The sequence below is a fragment of the Rhincodon typus genome, chromosome 23 (genome assembly GCF_021869965.1).
Source record: "Rhincodon typus isolate 14 chromosome 23, sRhiTyp1.1, whole genome shotgun sequence".
Lineage (NCBI taxonomy): Eukaryota > Metazoa > Chordata > Chondrichthyes > Orectolobiformes > Rhincodontidae > Rhincodon > Rhincodon typus.
The window spans coordinates 31,436,539-31,442,449 of NC_063354.1; positions in this window are offsets into that span (position 1 = coordinate 31,436,539).

Consider the following 5,911-nt stretch of genomic DNA (forward strand, 5'->3'; position numbering starts at 1 on the left):
GCAAGTAGTCCTTTTGTTACTATGTTACCAACTCCCAAGTCTTTGAAAAAGGATTCTAGTCTGTAAACAATCCCCTTAAGTCAAAAAGTTAGATGCTGATGCCAAAGTTTCTGCCACTGATGCTTCATAGGCAGTGTGTACTTTCAGCTCGGTGATACCAATGGTTTCTTCCATCTACGGTGTAGCGGAGTGTTACGTTTTCCCAACTAATGTGCAGGTTTCGGAAATAGGCAAGAACCTTGCCTGAAGAAGTGACGAATGTGAATAGCCTAATCTCTAACCAGACTCAAAGTCCAAAACTAGAATCGGCTAATGTGATTTCATGGTTAAAAATAAATTGCTTACTACAGTGTTGAACATTTGACTGACGTTACTCAAATGTATTTTCAACCCCGGCTTCTGCATTTACAGTTCTAGATATGTAACCGTGGCTCTGAAGAGCACGGTGGTTAACTTTAGCTGCTATAGATGCTGTCTAAATTCTCCATGATTCTCAGTGATGTTGAGAGATGAGGTGGATAACACTTTCCTGGAGTCAACAAACACAATGGTCTGGTTTCTCCAGAACTAAACTGGCTTCTGGAACATTATTACAAGTGAGACTTGTAGGTTGTTAGTTTGCCCTAGGCTATGTCGACAAAACTTCATGTTCACTGTGTTACTGTGAATGAAGCTGCCTATAAGAAGCTGGTTCACGTGTCACTAGTGCAGTCAGCTGAGGCAGTGGTAACTATTTTCATCCTCTAAGGTACCCTCTCAGTTTGGAGCCATCATCCTAGAAAATTTGTGGTGGCTCAAGAAGCAAATACAACCCTGCAATCTGTATACCGAAAATCCTTGCGGCATTGTCTTTAAACTGCCATGGCACAGGATTTCAGGTAATGTGAATTAGCATTTCAGCTTCAAGCTTAACTTTTTTTTTAGAAACAAAGGGACTTTAGTTTTCTAAACTACCAATTTTAATGTTTTAGTTATTTTTAACAATGTTTTTAAGTAACAATGTTTTGTTTTATTTGAATTATCCCATTTAAGATTAACATTAATCGATGGCCTAGTGGTATTATTGTTGGACTGTTAATCCAGAGACCCAGATAATGTTCTGGGGACCAAGGTTTGAATCCTGCCGTGGTGGATAGTGGAATTTGAATTCAATAACTGTCTGGAATTAAGAGTCTAATGATGACCATGAATCCATTGTCGATTGTTGGAAAATCCCATCTGGTTCACTAATGTCCTTTAGGGAAGGAATCTGCCATCCTTACCTGGTCTGGCCTACATGTGACTCTGGACCCAAAGCAATATGGCTGATTCTTACCAGCCATCTGGGCAATTAGGGATGGGCAATAAATGCTGCCTGGCCGGTGACACCTTCATCCCGTGAACGAATAAAAAAAAAATATGGGAGTGTGTATTGAAACAAAATGACCAACTGTGTCAGCCATAACTTTGTATTGTCCTTTAAGGTTGTGGTTGTAAAATCTATTCCAGAGACTTCAACACAAAATCTAGGCTGATACTCTCATGCAAAACTGAGGGAGTGGTGTATTGTCCAATGTCACGTCTTTTAGTTGAATTGTTAAAGTGAGGTCCCGTTCTATCAGATGGATGTAAAGATGATGCTCCAATAAAGATGAGTAGGAGGATTGTCCCAGGTGTCAAGGCCAATATTTTTTATTCCTGCACCAACATCACTAAAACAGATTATTCATTTCACTTTATGCACAAATTAGCTGCTACTTTTCCTATGTAAAAACAGTGATTAAGTTTCAAGGTTGATTACGCTCCAAGGTTGTAAAAGACTCTTTAGACATATAAGCATTTGTTTCTAAGCAGCCTTTCCAAATTTGGTATTTATTGCAATAATTTTTTTTTAAAAACTGTGATCACTCAGTCTAGGCAAAAGAAATTTAATTCAGTAAAATATTTTCTTGATTTTAATGTCACTCGTGGTCACTGTTGCTTTGACAGAAACATTCCCTATAATCTATCTTTCACAAGAAAGACAACTGCAAAATCAACAATGTTACGAACTATTTGTAATTTTCCAGCTTCCAAATACTGTAAAATTTGCACGTTTCTGCTATTTGTCCCCTCCCACCACCCATAAAATATCTTGAAATGTGTCCAACATTAAAGATATTCCATTAATGCAATTGTTGCCGTAAATATGAAATGATTCAAACAGGACAGATTTGAACAAGTGGCATAAAATGTGTATCGGGATTTGACTGAGCACCCGTAGGAAATACCTGAGGAAAGGGACACAACAGCTAATAGAGGATGTGGAAACAGGAACATGGTTGAAAATGTAACCATTCACACTGAACTAAATGTTGAATTGATATAAATATCTCAGTTCTCCGATAATATGCAGATAAAAGAGTTTTTCAAAACCACTTGAAATGGGGACTAAAGTTGCATTATCTACATCAGCTGTTGTACATCAACAGCAATTTATTGTGTGCAGTTCTTTGATAGGAAAAGATGTAGATAAATGTGAGCACGTATTTTTATGAATTTTCAACTGCATTTTATGCCTGAAGGCTAAACATATTTCAGTTCCATTTCAGTTTCTTAGAGTTTGAAGTAATAAGCAGCTTTTAAACTTCTAAAAGGGAGGTTTCTCATAAACATTTTATCCAGATTTAACAGGAGGAGTTAGAAATTGATATAAAAATCCTATTCATCTAAAATTGTGATCTTATTTCAGCTTTCAATTATGGGCAGAATTATTTCAGGCAAATTACAACTAGCTCAAACAAAAAGAAGACAAATGTCTACAGCTCAATTTCCCCCACCCTTTTTAAACCTCCCACGAGGTTGTGCTTTCTATAGTTTTCTTCCTTCAACCTTCCATTCAGCCTTTCCCTTTTGAACATAAATTTAGCCTCTTGGTGGTTTTGTTGCAGTCTTGTTAGGTATCTATGGCTGTGGTCAGTGAACAAACTAATTTCAGAGAAATTGACAGGTGCAGTTACACAGTGAATAAAATAAGAGATAACACAGTGTGGAGATGGAGGAACACAGCAGGCCAGGCAGCATCAGAGGAGCAGGAAAGTTGACCTTTCGGGTTAGAACCCTTCTTCAGAAAGGATCCCAACCCGAAAGGTCAACTTTCCTGCTCCACTGATGTTGCTTGGCCTGCTGTGTTCCTCCAGCTCCACACTGTGTTATCTCTGACTCCAGCATTGGCAGTTCTTACTATCTCTCAGTGAACAAAATAATATTTTTAGAGTCAATTAGAATTTGTAAATTATATTTGAGAGGGAGGAGGTCTCCTAACGCTATTGCTCTTCGTCTCTTTCTCCTTCCCTTTGTGTAGCTGGTCTCTGGCTGTACTCCAGACAGGAACAGTCAATTTCAGCATTTTCCAACATAGACAAAATTGTTCTGTGTGAGTACTCTAGGCTTACCCTTGATACTTGCCTGGCTCCTTCCTTTTGACTGATGGTTACCCATTTCTTCCCTGACTGTACTTTCTTAAGCTATGGGATGATTATATCTAAAATCATACTATACATGCAGTCTTGAGGATTGCAGTGCCTCCAGCTGATGCTCCAGCTCCAAAACCTAGTTCTCAAGCTAGTGAAAATGATGGTACTTTATGTCAATGCGGTTATAGTCATAGAACTGTACAGCATGGAAACAGACCCTTCAGTCCAACTTGTCCAAGCTGACCAGATATCCTACATTAATCTAGTGCTACTTGCCAGCATTTGGCCCATATCCCTCTAAACCCTTCCTATTCATATACCAATCTAAATGTCTTTTAAATTTTGTTAAATTGTACCAGTCTCCACCACTTCCTCTGACAGCTCATTCCATACACACACCACACTTTGTGTCAAAAAGTTGCCCTTTAGGTCCCTTTCAGAATCATAGAATAGAATCATAGAATCCCTACAGTGTGGAAGCAGGCCATTCGGCCCTGTGAGTCCACACCAACCCTCCAAAGAGCATCTGACCCAGACCCATTCTCCTACCCTATCCCTGTAATCCTGCATTTCCCTGCACCTAACCTACACATCCCTGAACGCTGTGGGCAATTTAGCATGGCCAATCCACCTAACTTGCACATCTTTTAAATCTTTCCCCTCTCACCTCTAGTTCTGGACTCCCCCACCCTGGGGAAAAGACCTTGGCTTTTCACCCTATCCATGTCCCTCATGATTTTGTAAATATCTGTAAGGTCACCTCTCAGTTTCCGACACTCTAGGGAATATAGCCCCAGCCTATTTAGCCTCTCCATTTAGCTCAAATCCTCCGATCCTGGCAACGTCCTTATAAATCTTTTCTGAACTCTTTTAAGTTTCGCAACATTCTTCCTATAGCAGGAAGACCAGACTTGAATGCACAAAAGTGGCCTAACCAATGTCCTGTACAACTGCAACATGACACCCCAACTCCTACATTCAATGCACTGACCTATAAAGGCAAGCATACCAAATGCCTTCTTCATTGTCCTATCTACTTACGGCTCTACATTCAAGGAACTATGAACCTGTGCTCCAAGATCTCTTTGTTCAGCAACACTGTCCAGGACATTACCATTAAGTGTATAAGTCCTGTCCTGATTTGCCTTTCCAAAATATGGCACCTCACATTTATCTGAATTAAACTCCATCTGCACTCTTCAGCCCATTGGCCAATCTGATCAAGGTCTCATTGAACTCTGAGATAACCTTCTTTGCTGTCCACTATACCTCCAAATTTGGTGTCATCTACAAACTTACTAACCATACCCACTATGTGCACATCCAAATCATTTATAAAAATGAACATCCAGACTGCCAGGAAGATTTAAGATTTCTGCATACTGCAGGCCATGCAATACAGGGTATAGAGTTCCTCTGCTTCATCAAAATTAAACATTCTCATCCTAAATTAAAGCCACGTAGAAAATGTATTCAGTTTCTTTAAAAAAAAGGCTAGGACTCTCACTTTTCCTTAACCTAGGTTTAAAGTGGGGATAAACAATTCTCCCACTACGTAGCAATAAGTTCACTGCTTCGCATTGACATCACTTCATCAGTCTTTCTACTCTACCATCTTGCTTAGTTACATATATATGAAAAAGCTGATTCAGGATTCTACATAATTTGAAACTAGGCAGTGATACAGTTTAATCTTGACATAAAAATAGTTTGTACTGTGTTTGATGTTGGGTTGGAATGGGACACATCTTTCAAGGTCATCAACATTCTTTTTCTTTATTCATTCACAGGTTGAGGGCATCGCTGGCCAGGCAGAATTTATTGCCCATCCCTAATTGCTCAGAGGGCAGTTAAGAATCAACCATATTGCTGTGGGTCTGGAGTCACATGTAGGCCAGACCAGGTAAGGATGGCAGCTCCCTTCCCTAAAGGACATTAGTGAACCAGATGAGTTTTCCTGACAATCAACACACAGTCATCATTAGATTCTTAATTCCAGATATTTATTGAATTCAAATTCCACCATCTGCCATAGTCCTGCCTGGTCCCCAGAATGTTATCTGGGTCAGCAGCCCAGCACCAATACCACTAGGCCATCACCTCCCCATCAAGAGAGACAAGTACAATAATGCCTTTCTATACTTCATTCCAACATTACACCAAAGCAAAGCACCTACAGCCTTTTTTATACTTTGAAGATTCTATATGAATACTGTTACTGTCATGCAAGACTGAACAGTGTCTGCAGCTACATCTTATGCTGAGTCTTGCAACTTGAAATACAATTTTGTTGCTTTCCTATGACTCAAAGATGTATGGTGAGGTATGTAATGAGGAGATCTTGTGGCACAGTGGGTGGTGTCCCTACTACTGGGTCAGAAGCCCTGGATTCAAGTCTAACCTCAGGACGTGATGGCTATGGAATGTATGTTATAATGAACCCAAATGGGTTGATTATCAATTAATAAATCTTCTCA